We start from the raw sequence: 20,913 nt of genomic DNA on the forward strand, positions 1-20,913 counted from the left end.
ATTGCAGCTCACAGGAGGATTCTCAGAAAGAGGAATGCTGTGATCACTTCCCTAGTATCTGTCTAGAGTGTTTGAATGTGATGAGCACCAGCTACACCCATTGCAGTCTGAGGAGGAGTCTCAGATTCTGGGAACTGACAGTTCCTCCGAGGCTGTGTCATCTCATGACTCCCCAATTGCTTCTCTGAAATAGATTATTACCCGAAAGAAGAAGGGGGCTCTGGATCAGAACTGTTGCTTTGGAAACAAATATAACTTCAAGGTTTATTACAAGTTGACATATTTTTTCCAATACCAACTTCCTTAAATTGGGACACAGCTAGATTTGTAAGAAATGTCTCAGTTACAATAATGGGATAGATTTTAATATTCAGTTTCTCTAACTATTTAATACTTTGTCAAATAGATACAGGCTGATTGCTTTAGTACTTTTTTCAGAGTACCTAGAGAGCAATGAAGCTAATTCAAATTAGGCTTTTATTTTCAAGAGAAATCTATATAATTAATGCAGGAGAAGGTAAAGAAGAGCAAAGAATCTCCCAGAAATATTGTGTTTGCTAGAACTGACTTGATAGTGAGGATTGTTGCTAATCTCTTTTTCTCCTTTTAAGTCAGTAATTTATTTTATGTGCATGAGTGTTTTGCTCACATGTGTATCTATGTACCATATGTGTGCCTGGTGCCTTAGGAGGTCAGACGTGGGCATTAGATAGTATGAAACTGGAGCTACAGACAGTTGTGAGTTGCTATGGGCGATCTGGGAATACGTCTTATGCAAGAGCAGCAAGTGCTCTTTACCACTGAGATATCTTTCCAGCTGCAAATGGGGGTGTTTTCAAATACAAGCTGCTGGAAGAATAGAGCCCATGCTGGTGAGACTTTCAACTGCTCACACCCAAGAGACCACTGTTCACCATTTAGAGGAATTCAGTGAAGGCAGATCTTAAACCTAACGCCCTCCAGCTGTTTCAGAAAAAGGAGAATTTATCAACGATACAAGGGCATTTAGTGAGAATAAAGCTCTCCCCGCTCCCTCGTGTTCTTTACTTCAGGGAGGCTATGTGCTTTGCTCAGAAGGACCCTGGAGTGAATTTCCACATCTGTCTGGTTTTGTCTTTTTGGCTGCATTAAAAATGCAGATTGATGCTTCTCTAAAGAAACTTCCTAAGACGGCCCTGAGTAAGCAAGGATCAGAGAATGGCAGCCTGACTCCATCTTGAGTCCGTGTGCAATTAGGTTACACATTCACTAGAGTCCACCACAGACTCCCTCCATCCTTTTCTTTGTTCACACTCCGAAGACAGTGTGATTTGCCTGTCACTTTGGGAATAGCTTTCCTTCGGTTGATGGCCTTTTTGGTGTTAGTTTCTGTAGCTGGCTATGTCCTGGAGTGGATCACATACTGAATCCCAGGCAGCTTGATTAACTCCTGCCATAGGGGTATCAGGGGTAATGGTGCATTTCGGAATTATCCTTAGAAGGACTTTGAGACTTGCCAGTATCTCAAAATGGTACACCATAGAGTCCCCTCCTTCTTTTATCGGTGGCATTACTCTGCATCACAGAGGTATCACAGGTCCCCACTCGGTCATTTTTCTTCTAAGCAGATCTTAAACTATTGGGTGGGGGTTCCAGAGACAGGCCCTAGTCCAATAAACTTAAGTTCAAAATAGGATTCCAACTTTGTAACATGAGTAAGGATGCCTGGGTACCAGGACAGGAATTCTGGGAAATGCATAGCGATCATACAGGAGCTGTTATCGGCATCTTTACAAACCTAGTAACCCACAAGGGCACTTCTCCACAAAAGATCACGATACAAAAGACATTGTATCAGTTTCTGAAATGCCTGACTTCTATGGCCTAAGGCGACTTCCACACACCACATATTAAGTCACCCTACACCCGCAAGGACCTGGGCCTCTTGACTTCCAGTGATAGGCTCTTTGCTTTGACCTCCTGTTTCCTCTCTGGTGAGGAAGGTCATTCCATCTCTTTTCTACATTAAAGAAAAAAGTTTTGTCTTCATGTGAACACGGGCATTCAGACCAAATGGTTGACATGACCTCACTTGAGCAGAAATACTAAAAAGACTGCATTTTAAGTCAGGGTGTCCATAGCAACTTTGATCTGTCAATCAGAGAAGATACAAGGCAATGAGAAATTTGCCTGCCTTTGGGGTTGAATCCCTATTTCATATCTTTCAGCGACTCCACTATAGACTTCACAAACTTCAGGGCACTTAATGCTTGCTGAGGCAAGACGATGGCACACTGTGGTAAAGCAAACCCTGGTTCTAAAGCCTCTACCTCAACATGATACCCATGGGTGCAGTCCGTATGCCACTGGCAAAGCCAAATACTGTTAATTAGGCAGGGGCATATAATCACACTACAGGGATAGAAGAGGAGGGCCATTCATACAGCTTAGAATTAAGATGTAAACTTGTTTTCTATGGCACCCCCAGTGTCTACAGGGTGCCTGGCACATGACAGGTGCTTAAAGATTTCTGTCAAATAAATGAACGAACAAATACACAGGAGTGAAATAATACTTTATGTCACCCAGAGTTCACCTTGGTACCTGGACACAGTTCTGAAAGCATTTTGGTTAGAATGCTGTAGGTAGAAACCCATGAAAGGACTGTGCTTTGAAAAATAGCATTAATATAGATGAGTATGTGCATGTTTGCACACATACACATGCACATGGAGGCCAGAAATCAGCCTTGGGCATCATTACTCAAGAGCTATACAACTTGAATATTATTTGAGACAGATCCCATCCTGAGATCTGGCGTTAATAGATTTAGGTTAGGCTGACTGGCCAGGGAGTGCTCAGGAGCTACTATCCCAGTCTCCTCACTGTTGGAACTACAACCACACCCACTATGCCTGGGTTTTGAGGTGGGTGCTAGAATCAAACTCAATCCTTCATGTCTGCATGGAAAGTGCTTTACCCACAGCAATACCATTTCAGACCCAGTACAGATTATTCATAATTGGAAAGCCTTGGCCTTGGGGAGCCCCGGTGGATCTGAGCTGGATGAGTTCCTCACTGCAGTCTGTATTGGTGCACAGAAAAAATTTTCATGCCGGTCCAAAAGATGTTCAGCTGGTCAGGTTGAACAGTCATGTGACTGTTAGAATGTCAAAGGGTGAAGGCTATGACACAGGACTCTAAAGAACAAAATGTAAACCTACAACAAAAGATCAACCGCTAGCTTTGCAGACCAGTGTCTGGGGAATATTAACCAACATTAACCCTTTGAGGTTAATGCCAGTTCCCCATGAAATAGCTAAAGATGTCACTTAAGTGGTCGTACTGGGATAACTGGCTCCCATATCTGTAGACACATTGAGACTGATGGCTACTTCTACCCCTCTGCTTTTTTCCCAGTAAACAGCAGTCTGAAGAGCCACTTCCTGACAAGAGAACAAACAAATGTTTTTAAGTGTCCTTTCCGTTTCTAGGAGGCCTAAACTCTACCCATAATTTGGTTAATTTGTACTTGATCATGGGCAGGATAATGAGTAAGGAAGATGGAGGAATCAGAGGACAGGTTGCTAGGAAACAGATTTACTTCTCACATCCAGACAAATAAACTAAGGATGTAGTGCTAATGAGTCCAGTTACCACCAGTCTTAGCGTCAAGGAAGTTCATTATTGCAGAAGTGTTCTGATCATGAAAAAGTACCAGTCAGAGGCAGAGGCTGTGGAGGAGGAGGGTCAGGGTAGGTCCAGGAGGAGGGAGAAGGAACAGGGTAGGAAGGAGTAGCAGGGTAGGTCTAGGAGGGGAGAGGAGAGTTGACTAGGTCTGGGAAGGTGGAGGGGGAGCAGGGTAGGGAGGGAGAGCAGTGTAAGTCTGGGAGGGGGAGGAGGAGCAGGGTAGTGCTGGGAGGAGGGAGGAGGAGCAGGGTAAGTCTGGGAGGGGGGAGGAGGAGCAGGGTAGTGCTGGGAGGAGGGAGGAGGAGCAGGGTAGTGCTAGGAGGAGGGAGGAGGAGCAGGGTAGTGCTGGGAGGAGGGAGGAGGAACAGGGTAGTGCTGGGAGGAGGGAGGAGGAGCAGGGTAGTGCTGGGAGGACGAACAATAGTGGTGATTTCTGAGAACAGATTTGCTGGTCGAATGAAAACCTTTATGGAGGTGACACAGCACAGTGAAGGCTGCTAGTAGACATTGGTCTCATTTATTTCTTCCTTTCTTTTTTATATTTGAGTGGAGGGAAGAAAAGCAGGAGGGAGAGGAGGGAGATGGAAGAGGCAGAGGGGGAGGGGAGGGGAAAAAAGAGGGGAAGGGGAAGGAAAAGAGAGGAGAGGCAGGTAGAGGCAGAGAGGGAAGAAGGGTCCGAGAAGAAGCTGGAGGAGTAGGAAGGAGAGGTGAGGGCCCTCTTAAGAAAATGACCTTGGTTGTATCATCCAAGGCCAGGGTGCAGGCTGCTCAGGGAAGAAGGCTACCTCTTTATTTACTTGTTAACTTTTAAGGACACACTGTCACTGATCATGTTCAGAATAATCAAGCATGTGGGGTAACCCCAATAAGGGCTGAATGGGACGGACTTAGGCTTGAGGGTTTGTTTGTTTATTCGTTTTGTTTCTCCAGAGAGCTTTTACCAGGCATGGAGAATACAGGGATAGCAATAAGGCCGTAGACCATAACCTAGAAATAGAGAAAACCAAATAAGAAGAAATGTGCTGTTTTAGTGTCTTTTTTTTCCAGTGACAAACACCACAACCAAAAGCAACTTGTGGGAGGAAAGGGTTAATTTGTCTTACACTTCCTGGTCGCAATGCATCCTTGAGGAGAGTCAAGGAAGAAACTCAAGTAGAGAGCTTGGAGGGATAGTGCTTTAGCTCAGCTGGCTTCCAGATGCAGCCCAGACTGTCCTGCCTGGGGAATGTGCTGCCCATAGTGGGCTGGGCCCTCCTAGATCTGTTAACAGGCAATCCTCACAGACACTACCACAGAGTAGTCTAATACGGTGATGCTTCAGCTGAAGTTCCCTCCGTTTGGTGAGGTTGACAGTGAAAACTTCCTAGCACACAAGGCTTTGGCTGAGCCAAGTGTGAGGATTATGATTCGGGGGTGAGGGGTGGGGGGAAGAGATCATTAAGGAATCCAGTGGTGCTCTTCAAAAAGGCCAAAGGAGTTGCATACACAGTGTGTTCCAGCTGATAGTCTTTCCTCCATGCTGTACAAGCCGACTCTGAAGCTACCGAGCATGTGGCTGACCTCTCACTATTAGCATGATGGACAGTGGGAATGGAGTTTCACCGTCAAAGCTGGATATCATCTTGCATGAATGCTATAGTTAGATTCTTTTCCACATTCCAGACCCCAGGAATTATTTCACTTCTTGAATTACTATGTTTTAAATAATTTGTACACATTAACGTTCTTCACTTGTACTATTTGTAAATGCTACAGATTTTGACAAATGCATAGTGTTATACATTCATATACTGTGAATGAACCTGCCTCCCCCAGCACCCCCAGGTTTACTATGCTTGGACCCTCTGCCTAAATTCCTTGAAATGGCTAGCATGCTGACCATTCTGTAATGTAATCTATTTTGGAATCTCCAAGACTGTCCCCAGTTGTACCCAACTGGGAGATGATCTCTTGAGATTCAGACTACTGTTGTTTCATGGTTATAAATCATTGCAGATGGGAAATGCAAAACAAAGCCACTCAGATGAAAGGGAGTGGGGGGCAAAGTCCAAATGGAACCAGGTCTAGACTTCGAAGGTTAACTTAACTTAACTCTTGAGTCATAACACTGGGTGTGAGTTGTGTCTTGGGGAAAAGTCACTGGACATCCACACCCAGGATTCCTATTGGAGTCTGGCCATGGCTACGCATTGCCTGGAGTGTATCAACTTTCCAGAAGGGGAGCAATAAACATCAACCCTCAAAATGTTTACAAACAAAGTTCTGTCACAATGGGGTAAGCTTAACAGCACTTGGTGTGAAGAAAACATGTATAAAATCTAAAATTTTAAGACACTAGCCAAAGAATAACATTGCTAGCAGATTTTTCTAGGGGGTAGCAGTCTCACATCTGCTATGTTACTCTTTCTGTGCATCATACAGAGTCAATCACACAGTATATAATCTTTTTAGTCTGTATAATATATGCATACTGCTAATGTCTTTGTGTGCCTACTTGTGTAGTATTTGTGAGTTAGTTCATGAGTGTAGATCAGTACACTGAGTGACCTAACTCAGGTCTTCATGTTTGTACAGGAAGCATTTATCCTGACCTCTCTATTCTTTCATGAATGGTTTCTTTCACTTAGCAACATGTGCTTGCGATTCATCTAGGTGTTCACAAGGTTTAATAGCACTGTCTTCTTTACAACTGCAAAGAATTTAACAGTTTGGGCATACCATAGTTAGTTTTCTATTAAAAGGACCTCGATTGCTTTGTTTTTTTGAGATTGTGAAGAAAACCTTAAAATATCCTGCAAGGTTTGTGTGTGTGTGTGTGTGTGTGTGTGTGTGTGTGTGTGTATAAAATTTCCAATCAGGAGTGAGATTTCTTGATTGTGTAATGACTATACTTAACGTTGTAAGAAGTGTCCAAACTGTCTTCCCACCAACAATGGATGAGGGTTCCATTGTTTCTTTTCTTTGACAGCAATCAGTATGGTAAGATGTTTGTTAACTGTTGTTGTTTCTATCTTTTACATTCACGTTTTTCTGGTAGGCATATCATAGCATCTGATTGAGTTTGCATATCCCCAGCGACATGTAGAATTGAACATTTTCTTGTAATCTTATGTCTTCTTTGATGAAGATTCTATTCACAAAACATGTATTAGCTTTTTTATTTTTTATTTTTTTTGAGGTTAAGTTTTTGTCTTTTATTTGTGTTTGATTCTTTTGGCACCATTAGTTAAAAATATTATACTTTTTCCATTGAATTGTGGTTTTGCTTTGGCTTAAAAAAATCAACTGACTCTGTGTGTGTGTGTGTGTACATGCAAGTGTATAGAAATGTGTGTGAGTGTGCAAGTGTGTGAGTGTGTGCAAATGTGTGAGTGTGTATAAGCATGTCTGTGAGTATGCATATAAGTGTGTGTGTGTGTGTGTGTGTGTGTGAGTGTGTCTGCGTGTAGGTGTGTGAGCGTGTGTATACGTTTATGAATTCCACTCTAATGACTACATCTCATTATTTGGTTGATTCTATCCTAACTTGACTATGACAGCTTTGTAAATAGTCTTGTAATCGAGTAATGTGAGCCTTCTTTACACATCTTCACCAGGTTTATTTGCTAGTTTGATTTACTCAGTTACTGTTCTACTGCTGTGAGAAGACACCATGGCCAAGTCAACTCTCATGTAAAGAAAGCATTTAACTGGGGGCTGGCTCAAAACTTTAGAGAGCCAGTCCATTCTCATCATGGTGGGAGAGCATGGTAGCACACAGACAGGCAGGGTGTTAGACAAGTAGCTGAGAGTTTTACATCCTGATCTGCAGACAGCAGGCAAGAGAAAGAGGAAGAGAGGGAGGGGGTGAGGAAAGTGGAGGGAGAGGGAGAAAGAAAGGGCCTGGCATGGACTGTTAAAGCCTCAAAGCCCACTCCCAGTGACACACCACCTCCAACAAGACCACACCTCCTAATCCTTCCTAAAACAATTCTACCAACTAGGAACTGAGCATTCAAATATGTGGGCCTATGGGGGCCATTCTCATTCAAACCCCCACAGTTAGTTAGCTAGTTAGTTCAGGGGACAAAAACAAGGGTCATTTTACATGACAGGCAAGGATTCCACCTCAGGATACACACCTAACCCCTGAATCCTTCTTCAACTCTCTACCCGGAACCCTAGTCTTTTGCCTTTCCATATAAGCTCTAGAATCAGATTGTTTTAATCTAAAATGGTTTGTATAAATGTGATTCCATTGTGGGCTTCTCAAAGCCATGAGTATACTTAGATGGCTTACAAAAACCTAAGAAGGGCATACATTCTTCTACAATTTCCAAACTTAGTTGACTTTAATATCCTAATTTTTCCTGAATCTTTAGGATGTGACCTCCTAGAGATCATGTCCTGTATTTGACCAGGTGTCTTCCTATGTTAACAATTTAATTAGAATCAATGTCTGGATGAGAAGTCACATCTTTATTTAGCGGCTATGAAAGTATTTTGGTCACATCCCCAGATATATCTTGGATGTCCTGACAGTGGTCGTAAAAGCTCATTGAAGCACAAAGCAGACCTTGCCTGACTTAAATGTTCTCAGAGCTTTCATGGTGGATGGGTGGCTTTTCCTCCAGCTTATAGTCAGTGATTAATGGTGATTCTATATAATATATAATGTAATTTTCTTCTCATTCAGATAATGTAGCATTACACAATTTAGTAGATGGATAATGTCATAAGTCTTGCTAGCCAATGCCTCTGATGGCTATTGACCCTCATCTAATAAACACTAAGGGTGGGGGGTACATTTGTTGAGAGTCTATGTAGCTAAAAATCTATGCCAAGCACCCTCCCCAGGTTTCTGTTTCCCGTAGGACTCATGTTCCTGCCTCTTTTTCACATGCCTGAAACAGGCTGCTTTGTTTCTATTCATTTGATTAACACTGTGATAATAAGGAACCCTAATTTTCTCCAAGCAGTTAATACAATTCACCCCTAATTAAATGCTGCTTTTCTTCCAAAGGTCCATCAGTTTGTCCAAGCTTCTCTGAAAGGTCATTGGTGAACTCCCTAATACCCTGGGCTTAATGGTCCATAGGCAAGGCAAGATATTACACGTCTATCATCTCTAGGCCTTCTCTTGGTTTATGTTCAATTGCTTGGTTGTGACCAGTAGTTGGTCCTGTTAAGAGACTTGTCTCTTTATTTGAAGAGGCAGGTTAGCAGTATGAAGAGTTTTATGAAGGAACTTTTGGGAGGGGACCCAACAGCCGCTCTCATCATGGTAAATTCCAGTTAACACTTTATAATGTTGAATTTGACCTTATTTGGGGGGGGAGGAGGATTTTTGTGGTTGTAATTAAGGATCTTAAGATGAGCTCACATTGAACTATCTGGAGGGTTCTGGGACAAACGTCATTCTAAGAGGAAACCCAGAGACTTAGGAGAAGCGAGAGCATGGTGAAGACACTGGCAAAAAGCGTTATGTGCCACAAACTGAAGGATATGTGGGGTGAGAGGTGCAGAGGAAGTTATGAGGGCTCCTCCTGGAAGCTTTTGGGAGGAAGCAGGGTCATGAAAGTAATTGGATTTTAAACTTCTGAATTCCAGAACCAGAGGTGAGTAATATTTGGTATTTGGCCATGAGAAACCAATGTACCTCCCCTCTCAAGTTGTTCAACCTAAGTTTGAAAATTCCAGCATATCCTTCTGAAGACCTTAGGTTAGAATTAAATCCAGGGATGGATGGGGACCTCCCCAGGCTGACACCAAGAGTTGGTGACAGGGTTGGAGTCAGGAACTGGTCTTAGAGGCATGTTACAAAGGCAATGATCAAAAGATGGGTCTATGGTCCAGTTGAGCAGTTCTGAGCATTTAGATCTGAGGTATGAGACACTAAGGGAAGGACTGGAACAGAAAGCTCCTTAGAAAACTTCAAAAGTCAATAAACAATCTAAATCTGGGTGTTTCTCAGAACCCATGGAGGTTCCTCAATGAGATCAGAGCTGGCTTATGGGTAACAGCAGTGTAGCCAGCTGAGAGAGACAAACTTAACTCTTTCCTTTTTATGACCTAAATTTTATATATCAGATAATTAATAAATTGGCTTGGTGTTTATAGATGCTTTCTGGACTTCCATCCAGGAGGGAAAACAAATCAGAAACATAAAGAAGAGGAGGTGAGGGACTGGCCCGCTGAAAGGACTTACCACAAACCCTGAGTGTTGAGATCATCTGTCTGTGGGATTGGCCTACAGAGAGGACTCAGCACAAACTCTATGTGGTGGGACCATTTGTCTGACTAGTAATAGGAGGAGGCAGAGGTGGCCCCAATGCAGGATTTTATTGTTGGTGGTTATTTTTATTCTTACTAGTTTTAAAATAATTTTACACAGTGAATTTTCATCATAGTCACCCCCTGCATGGCTGCTTCCAGATCCACTCCATTCCACTTCCACTCACCCAACTCTTCTACTCTCCTTTTTTGTTTAATAAATCCATCAAGTCTAATTTGTGCTGTCTATATACTAGGCTATGGGAACCATCCAGTGAAGCATGGTTGATCTACCTGATATCACACCCTTAAGAAGATCGAACTCTCCCTCTTCCAGCCACTCATCTCCTGGCTCTGCTTGGCCTCTCCCAGGGTCCTTGCCTCACATGTGTGTGTCACAATACCTCACTCATATGGACCTTGTCGAGAAAGCCTCTGTCCTACCTTCTTGCAACCACCCACTCATCTTCTTATTCAGTGTTCATAAAATCGTGTGTTCCTTAGCCATTAGAGAAGCCAAGACCACAATGTCATAGCCCTCCAGACTTACTGAGGTGACTATTAAAAAAATAGATGGAGAATTGTGGTGTGTGTGTGTGCTCTTGCGTGTGCGTGCACATAGTGCACTACCTTCTGAGAATGTAAATGATATCATCCCTTAGAAAGATAGCCTGGAGGGTACTTAAAATGTTAACCACAGAGAATGAGCTAATGGTTCCATTCCTAGATGACAATCATGAAATAAATAAATGGACCCAAGTGTTATTTTTTTCCTATTACCTATCACAGAAACTCTGCTTTTTAATTCATTGGAGACCCAGAACCACAAAGCAGCCAGCATTCCTGCATTATAACAGTGGTTGCTTGCTATTCTAGTGGGAATCCAAACTCTGCCAGATCTTACGTTAGCAATTAGGCAGCACACATTGCTTCCACTACAATTTAGAAGCCAGAATTAACCACAAGGATACAATAACAATGACATGCCTCTCTGCACGTGCCTTGCAGGTGGAGGACCGGAAACCATCAGCAAATGGGCTAGTAATGACTAATCACATCCCTGTACCAAAAGGGAGGGTGCCCTTAATGTGCCCTTGGCCTGATGTGGTTTTCCTTCATTTGGGTGTAGGTTTGGTGTGTCTCATCTCAGATTCCAGGACTTCCCTACTTCCCTGTGAGAATCATCTGCACCACATATGTCCAGGCTGTGTCTCTCCCTTCTCAAATATATCCTCTAATGTGTCATTGTAACTCAGTTCATGAGCTGAAATTAACATTGCTTTTTGCTTACTTTCTTCTTCTTCTTCTTCTTCTTCTTCTTCTTCTTCTTCTTCTTCTTCTTCTTCTTCTTCTTCTTCTTCTTCTTCTTCTCCTTCTCCTTCTCCTTCTCCTTCTCCTTCTCCTTCTCTCTCTCTCTCTCTCTCTCTCTCTGAATTTGTATGTGGTATGTGCGTGTGCGTACCAATGTGAGCAGGTGTGTCTCCTTTGTGGATGCATTTGGAGGTCAGTGGTCAGCATGACCATTCTTCCTCAACTACCTCTCCACCGTATTTTTTAACTTAACTTTGAGATAGAAACTCTCACTGCACCTGGAACATACCATTTTGAATACTGGCCAGCAAGTCCCTGGGATCTGCCTACCTCTGATGCAAAGATACACAACCATGTTTGGCTTTCACAAGTGTGTTTGGGGGATCTGAACTTAGGCCCCCAGGCTTGTGCAGCAACCATTTTATCTACTAAGCCCTCTCCCTTGCCAACCTCCCAATCTTTCTCCGCTTATTTTTTTTTATCATGCACCTCTGCCCAATAGAAGGTAAACATTTTGAAAGTGTAGTTATTAGTATTTCCTGTCTTATTCATGCCTATCTTATTCATAGCATTTAGAATAATACCTAGCAGGCTTATGATAGAAAATCAATAGATATTCATTAAACAAATGGTTGAGCATACTTTTTTTTTTTTTTTAACTCTCCAGCATTTCTCAAGTGTCCCATTCTTCTTTCTGACAAAACGCCACGTAACCTCTGATGTCACCTGCTCTGTAAATCCTTTCCCTTGAAGGATTTAAGGTTGAAGGTAGTTTAAAACCCAGCTATGCTCTCATTAAACTCTGCCTGGCCCTCATTCATGCCAGCTGATCTGCTTTCTACCTTTGTAGTCATGTGTGTGGAATCCTGTAGTTCACATTAAGCCTTTGGAGTCCTAACAGCACAAATAATGCTTTGTGAGCACCATACAGCCTCTGTAGTGAGCATTGACTAGACATCTTTGTTCAAGAGAGTGTTCTGGGAAGTGGGCTTTGCTTTATACTGGGGAAGAGAGAGCAAGAAACACAGGAATGCATCACTAAGGAGCTATTAGTAGTCACCAGAAGGGGAAAACCAGGAGAGGGGAGGGGTCTGCAGAGAAAGGGCTTAGTTCTTTTAAAAAGGGGTGGTTGTAAGAAGCTTTGCTGACCTGGTCTACAGAGTGCATTCCAGGACACCAGGACAGCCAGGGCTATACAGAGAAACCCTGTCTCAAAAAACCAAAATGAAGAAGGAGGAGGAGGGGGAGGGGGAGGGGGAGGAGGAGGAGGAGGAGGAGGAGGAGGAGGAGAAGAAGAAGAAGAAGAAGAAGAAGAAGAAGAAGAAGAAGAAGAAGAAGAAGAAGAAGAAGAAGAAGAAGAAGAAAGAAGCAGCTTTGCTGCTTTGATGAGCTGTGATGTTCGCATGGGCATCTGTGTGACATGAAAATACCAACACTCCAGGCATCTAGTGCCAGCCACTCTTCGTGACAGGCATACAGCCTGTGATTGGGAATGAGCTGAAGGAAGCAGGAGTGGGGAATGGAGGGGCACAGAGGGAATGAAGTGGTTGGGACTGTGTAATATGAGGCTGATGTAAGCTAAGCAGTAGGTTTTGTTTTGTTCTAAGTGTGTTGGTGCAGTATTAGTAGATTTTGAACATATTAAGGAGTTTTGATACATCAAGTCAGTCATGGCTGTCTTATGTAAGTAGATGGGTTTTGGGGTGTGGGCAAAAAGAAGTATTATCAATAAAGCCATTTAAGAAGCTCTTTGGTAGGAGAGAGAGAAAGAGAGAGATGAGGAAGAAAGAGGGCAAGCTTGGAGCAGTCAGAGGTGTTGGAGTACTATCTAGAAGATGAGAGTAGTGTCTAGGGATCCGAGAAAGTGCTTCAGTAGTAGAGGGGTTAAATAAAGCAATAATGCTAAGAGGCTGAACAAAAAGAGGGCTGACAATTGATTCTGGAGGTCCTAGTTTACTTGAAGTAGAGGAAAAGATAGAGTTAAGTGGGTTTTATTTTCCTATTTTGTTAAAGTGGTTATGTATGTGTATGTATGTCTACGAGTGTGTCTGTGTGTCTATGAGACTGTTTACCTGCATGTATATATGTTTACAACATGCATGCCTAGAACCTGCAGAGGCCAAAAGAAGAGTCAGAACCCCTGGAAACGGAGTAACAGATGGTTGTGAGCCACAGTGTGGGTACTGAGAATCTAACCCAGGGCCTCTGTCACAGTAGAAGCTTCTGTGCCAACTTCATCCTGCACCCCTGGCCCTTCTGTGAAGACCACCATTTGGTGCCCTGCGAGCCATGGCTAAGTACACTTTCTGACCCCCTCTCCCTATCCCAACACTCAGAGTCTCTGAGTCCTGACAACCTTTCTTCAAAGGTCACAGCAAGGCTGGAGAGTGCCGCTGTACTCTCACCTACCATCGTGACCCTTTTAAATACAATTTTTTTGATGCCTGCTTTCCTGCTACAGCATGGGATTGAATGGTCCTGATCAAGTGTGGGTTTAAAAGCCTGAAATGTTCACCCCTGGATCTTGCAGAGCATGTTGCCTGACTTTGAATGTACACTAATGTGTTCCACAGTATTTCCTCACCGGAGCCATGAGCCACGTGGATGGAAAGCCTCTCATTAAATGACACCCATTACCTCTGTTCAACATGAGGCTTTCAGTGACTGGAGACTTTAATAAACCAGTGTAATCGGCGAGTCTCTGAAAGGGTGATTTGGTGTGCTTTCTAGATTGAAGGATGAGATTGTAAGGGCATAAGATGGAGATGAGGGTCACAATCTTACAGCAAACCTAGAGACGGCATCAAAAAACCCTATCGCCCACCCCAAGGTAGGCCTCCCTGAGAACCATCACACTGAAACACAACTTGTAACACAAGAACAAGAACAGGATCCTGTGCGGCTCCTGATTCAAATCTTGGAATTGTTTTATGTCAGACGTGGATAAAGGAAGTTACAGGGGCTAGTTGGAGGTCAGTGTCTCAGTTTAGTAGAACAGGGCTTAGTCTAGCTTGTGTATCCAGTGGAGATGGAAAGATAAGAGGGTGATTGAATCTATACAGGAACAGCCGCATCTGCACAGAAGCAATAGCTCTAAGGGGCATCTGCAAGAGGATTAGAGCTCTTGTTGTGCTTTAAATATATTATTGATGATATTAGGACACATTCTCCATAGCTTGAATATGGAGGTTAGAGAACAACCTTTTGGGGTCATTTATATCTACCCATCTTTATGTGCATTCTGGAGATTTCAGGTCTTGGTGTTCGTGTGGTAGCACCTTTTCTTACTGAGCCGTGGTTATGCTTCTAATGGACACTGATTACAAGGATCATGTTAGTTCATTCAAGACTCAAAAGCCCTGAAGCATCTGATACTCAATTCATCTCTCTTTGCTAATTACAGGTATGCTTAAAAAGTGAGGACACAAGTGTACTAGTCTGGTATTGGGATGGCTCAGCAGAGTCTTGCCCTATAATTAGCAGATGACTCCTGACTTACCCGACTTCAACATCCTTTTTTGTTTTTTTTTTTCTTACAACTTAGTGATATTTTGGTTTAAGCCATCGTCCTCAATTTTGAGTGTGCATAAGGTTTACCTGGCAGCTCCCAACCATAATTCACACTCACCCAACAATATACTCACCCAACAGATTCCAGCATGTTCAGAGCCTGTGCTGTTGAAACAACTCCCAACCACTCACAAAGCTGGACCTCAGCCCCATGATCATAAGCTGAGAAACACTGGTCTTGTCACTAGCTGCTTGCATCTGTCAACTCCCCTCCACCCCCATGGTGACAAACCCCTCAGCAAAATAGCTGAGGGGGAAAGATTCCATCTGCTTAGAATTTTGGAGGTTTTGGCTAATGGTTGTTTGACCCCACTACTTTGGATCCGAGGTGAGGCAGAACATCCTGATGGGGAGATGTGGTGTGGCTGAGCTTATAATTGCTGGAAAGCTCGGAGTGAGAGGAAGAGCTGAAGAGTCCCGGAGTCCCAATTCTTCCTGTAAATGCACACGCCTTATGACCCAGTCCTTCAACTCTGCATCACTGTGTAAGGTTTCTACCACATCCCAGTAGCACCAGCAACTGAGGACAAGTTCCTTGGGGATGATTAAGATCCAGATCACAGCTCTGGGGGAAAAAAAAAGAGGAGTTCTGTCTATAATGCTGCGCCATTCTGCAGAGAGGGATTGGGGGAGATCTTCACAGATGTGAAGCCTGAGCCTGATGCTCAAATTAGAAATAATGTCCTCCTTGGAGGCCCCAACACAGACAAGGCATTGTTTAACCTGTGACCCAGTGTTACATAATACGATAGTTGGTGAAATGTGACCAACATATTATAGATGCCACTGTGTTGGAAGACTGGGTAACATTGATTTCTAGAATCTTAGTCTGAAACCCTGGTAAACTGAGCTCAGAGGCATGGCTGGGAGGCACTGAGAGGCTTAGGGACCACGGAACTCTTTGTGTTTCAGTATCTGTGAAAGAAATGATTAGTAGGGTGAATGTGGAGGATTCAGCTCTAAGTAAGATGCAAGTCAGCAGTCTGATTATTCGAAAGTGATGTCTAGAAATTCACAAAACCTATTTTGAAAAATAGCAAAGTTAATAACAGTTTAGATGAGATCTAGGCATGAGAGCATGTACCTAAAACTTGAAACCTGAGGCAGAATAGCAAAATTGAGACCAACATTGGCTGCATAGTTAAGACTCTTCGGCCAAAATAACTAAATGAATGAATAAACAAATAATTGGGCAGAGGACATAAGAGGTCTCACATCGTTTGTAGACTGCACTAAATGACAAGCTAAGACTTCCAAGGACAACCCAGAGGCAACTGTTTGAAGTGCAGCTGGCTCGCAGGGCTGAGAAGGCATGCTGTAGCGCAGATTTCTTGACATTGGTCCAGAGTCTTCAGGTCCCTCCAGCTCCGAGGTCCCCCGTCTGATACACCATCAGTTCAGCACATTGCATCTGCTTTGTTTGAATGATGTTGCCACTTTCACATTTCATTTCTGGAAGAACATAACTCGTGTGTCCACTTGGGGGTAGTAAAGCATTTTTTCAGAGTCTCTAGGGAGTCTTCAGTTTCTCTGCAAGTGCGCTGTAGGTGAGTAAAGCAAAAACTACTGGAAGGGCTCCTTCTCTCAATTTGCACATGACTGCTCTTCCAGAATGTAAACAAATACAGTAAGAATCATGGGAGTCCAGACTTCGTTTCCTTGTTTTCTTCTGACTGCAGGGCTCAGAGAGTTAAAATGCTGGAAAATGTCATCTTGGGAGAAAGTACAGCCAGGTTGGTTCAGGCTGGATGACATTTGAGTTCAGTCAATACTAATGGTCCAATTATGTTAAACTGAATTCAATAAGAGAATCCCAAGATGGTGTGGAAGTTTTTAGGTGATGAGGTATTAATGATTGAATTATGCTAATGCTTGAGTTGCCCTTCTCAAACGACTTCAGGATTATGACATCTTTACATTAGCGATAGTGTGATAATGAATTACACTAACACTTAGCAGCTGTAAACTGTTCAGGAGTTTACTGAAGAGGTGGCTCAGTGGGTCACAGTACTTTCACTGATAGCTTGGAGGACCTCAGGGCCCATAGAAAAATATAAGTGGCCTTGCACATGCCTATAACCTTGACATTGTGGGAGATGAAGCTGAGACAGGAGGATTACCACTACCCTAGCTCCAGCTTCAGTGAGAATCCCTGTCTCAAAGGAACAAGTTGGGGAATTGCAGAGCAGGACATCTGATGTGCTTCACTGGCCTCTGTGTCTGTATATGTAGCTGTGAGCCACCCCATGCACACATGTGTGCATACACTAAACACACACACACACACACACACACACACACACACACACACACACATTTCAAAATAACAGCAACACTTCATTATCATTTCACAGTTTCCATATCATGTATGGCATAGTAGGACACCCTGGCCTGCCTCAGGGTCTCTTTACATCTACATTGAAGATGTTCAAAGACTGCAGTCTCTGTAGGGCATGGCCAGATCAGGGATGGCAGGGATCTGCTGACAAGCTCCTGCAGCTGGTTTGTCGAGAACAAAATGTCTGAGGGAGAATAGGAAAAGAGAAAGACATAGCCCTAAATGAAATGTCTCTATCACACTTCTACCCTCAAGGTCTATGTGGATTTTAAGATGATGGACAACTCCAAGGAAATGGTGTTTTTCAGACACAGCAGGATGATGGACAACAACAGGTGATGGACAACTCCAAGGAAATGGTGTTTTTCAGACACAGCAGAATGGATGCACATGTGATCCAGCAGAGTCTATGATAGCAAGCACAGGGCCTGTACAGGTTCAAGCCAAACAAAATCCCAACACAGAAAAGGAGAAGTAGGCACAAAGTCCCACCCCTCACCAAAAATATTATTTGCAATTGATAGATGTGGAGAGAAGAAAACTTAGGATTTTTTTCTCTCTCAATGGAGTGAATTTGTATATCAACCACACTTCAGAGCTAGTCCCACACTAAGGAGTAATTTGCTAACACAAACCAGATTTCATGGGTTGTGTGTGTATGTGTGCATGGGGCTTTATTTACTTTATTTACTTGTTTGTTTATTATAGTCTTGTTTTTTGTTAAGAAAGAGAAAGAAGTTGAAGTGGGATTGGGGAGGACCTGGGAGGGGTTGTAGGAGAGGAAGGAGAGGAAAGAATATAATCAAAATATATGAAACTCTCAAAACTGAAAAAGGGAGGGAGGGAGGGAGGAAGGAAGGGAGGGAGGGAGGGAGGGAGAGTAGTGAGAGGAGAGGAATGGGTAGCATGCTCAGGATAGTAGAACATGGTCTTTGGTTAACTTAAACATAAAATGATCTCCCACTACTTCTGCTATGCTTGTTTGTTAGAAGTAAGTTGATATATAAGCCATACTCAGTGGAAAGACACTATGTGGGGACCCGATTGCCAACAAGTGGGATCACTGCACTGTGTTAAATATTTCTACTATTACGACAGGCATATAATTTAGAGACACAACTCTAAAAGAGTCCTCATTTGAAAACACTGCTAAGGCAGTGTTCCCCATCTCATCATACTTCTGCTTTGCAGTCATGTAACCAGCACCTTGCGTTGGAGGTCAAGAGATATGCCTGCCAACCTCTGCCCTTCATCAACCAGCTGCAGTGCCTTAGGAACATCATGGGAGCCCCGAGTCTTATCTTTGTGTCCACAACACTACAGGTCAGGTAGGTTACTTATTAATAAATTAATTATATTAGGCATTTATTATATTATATTATATTATATTATATTACATTACATTACATTACATTACATTATTTATTTATTTATTTATTTATTTATTTATTTATTTATTTAAGATTCCCTCTAGCTTCTATTCTTTTCAGCAATCATATTCTACTCTAACATGTCCAACTCTCTTCTTTCAAGTTTTGTGGGGCTGGATAACTTTATTTTGGGTAAGGGACAATGAATGTCTTAGGATTCATTGAACACACAGTGCTGTGTGGCACCTCATTCTACCCATTAGATGTCATAAATCAAGGAAATATGTTTTTGGGGTATGGGGATAACCACTCCATGGTAAATATTTTGTCTAGAGTGTTCATGAACTTGTGTTTGGTCCACGGCAATGTAAAGAGCAGTATGTTTTAAGTTTTGGGGAACATGGATACAAGGATATTCGTATTTAATTAAACACAACAAAATATGATTGCTTTTTATGTAATATTATTGATTTTCCTATCACAAATTTCATAACTTAATATACAAAAGCTCATACCTTACATGTGTGGATGGTCTGAATTTTTCAACTTTTCATTTTCTGGTACCAACTTGGTACAACTCTTTAGAAATGAGACTTTGATTCTGACGTCACTTTGGGGCAGTGATATTTGCTAAGTTTTTTCCTCATCAGTGAATTGTACCTCCTATCAGTCATGTGACCACACAGCACCCTACCCATGGGCTAGAGTGCTCTGTGTTCCTAGGTTGTTTTATTAGTCAGGGTTCTCTAGACTCACAGAGCCCAGAGAATGGGTCTATTCTCTGAAAGAGAGATAGTAAACAAGCTTCACAATAGCAAAAGCTGAGAACCAGGGAGCAGCTTGGTCTACAAGGCTGAACACCTCAGTGGTCCTAATCTGGTACTGAAGGCCAGAAAATTCCTGGAGAGCTGCCAGTGGTCTTCAGTCCAGGTTAGAAGGCTAAAGAAGCCAGGTGGTAGTGGCAGCAGCAACAGTCAGAGTAGATGTACTTACCACCAAAGAGCAAAGACAGGCAAGCAATTTTTCCCCCAAGGCAGGTAGGTGAAGAGGACACTGAGATGGGTTAGTTTGATTAATCAAATTGATAATCAAGATTAACCATTGCAAGTATGATGCATGGCAGGTTAGATGTGTAAGGTATTTTCAATTTCTGATGGGTTTATTGGGATTTAATTCATTATAAACTGAAGAATTAGAATTAAGTTTAATTTTGAAAAGGACTTAGACTAGAATCTTTCTAAGAAATTCATAAGCCTCTAGCAGTTGTGTTACTGATTCTCCAACCTTCAGAGTCAGATTAAAATTTGTACTTAACTTTCTGTGTTTTCAACTTATAGATTACATATCTTGAGACTTTTCAGCTTCCATAGTCATATGAGACACTGCCTAAATTTCTGTCTATAGGTCTGCTATCTATCTATCAATCTATCTATTTGTCTGTCTGTCTTTCTGTGTATCATTTAGCTTTCTAGTCATTCATCTGTCATCTGTATCTCATCTATTAATCATGTTACAACCATCTATTTATCTAATTTATCATTCCTATCATTGATCTGTCATCTACTTAATCAATCATCTATCATCAATCCATTCATCTATTATCTATCTCTCTTTAATATATTCTTTCAATCACCTGTCTTATCTATCATCTCTATCACTTATCATCTGTCTACATACATATCAATTATCTATCTACCTATCTACCTACCTATCTATCTATCTATCTATCTATGTATCTATTTGTCTATCATCTATCTATCCACCCATCCATCCTCTGTGACTCATCTAGTCACCTGTCCATCATATCTATTGTGCTTGTCCAAGGATCTTTACCTGGCAGAAATGCTGAGATTTATAATAGGATGGAAATGGGAAACTTCTAGGAGAAACAAAGATGGTAGAAAGGAGAATTTTAGAGAAGCAACAAAGTTTTCAGTGTCATATTCCAGGACCCGACACTTTGAATCTTGGCAATGTTCTCTATCATGGGTCCCAGGTGTGCCCTTCTCAACTCTTAGACTAGCCACAGGCAACATGTGGCCCCTCCACCAAATTACTCCAGTGCCTTGGTATGTTTGCATTAGTGAGGCACCTCCTTGGTCTTACCTTCCACCTGCTGAGCCTAGTTAGAGCAAAGAATCCTGCTGAGGTGCTTAAAGATTCCCTTCTGCACTTGACACTGTTCACACTCCTTTCCTTCAGCCTCTGTCTAATAGGGTGTCTCTGCTCTGAAACACCACTGTTCTTTTTTTTTTTTTTTGTAATGCTAATATGGTTTGTTATTTTGAGCAAACTTATTGTTTTATTTTGTTTTGTTTTTGAGATTTTCTTTATTTACACTTCTAATCTTATTCCCTTTCCCGGTTTCCCTCCCTCCCAGAAATACCCTATCACATCTTCCCT

The 20,913-nt window shown here is 42.4% G+C and overlaps 1 long non-coding RNA gene across 3 annotated transcripts in view; it reads left to right on the top strand.

Annotated features, from left to right (window-relative positions):
* LOC115485826 overlaps positions 1–20,913 on the top strand; it is a 132,695-nt gene that overhangs the window by 29,598 nt on the left and 82,184 nt on the right. For all 3 annotated transcript variants that reach the window (XR_879865.3, XR_879866.3, XR_879868.3), the window contains exons 2-3: positions 17,396–17,475; positions 18,332–18,468. This is a non-coding gene — a long non-coding RNA (uncharacterized LOC115485826). The remainder of the gene's footprint in view (positions 1–17,395; positions 17,476–18,331; positions 18,469–20,913) is intronic.

This window comes from Mus musculus, chromosome 11, assembly GCF_000001635.26.
Source record: "Mus musculus strain C57BL/6J chromosome 11, GRCm38.p6 C57BL/6J".
Taxonomy (NCBI): Eukaryota; Metazoa; Chordata; class Mammalia; order Rodentia; family Muridae; genus Mus; species Mus musculus.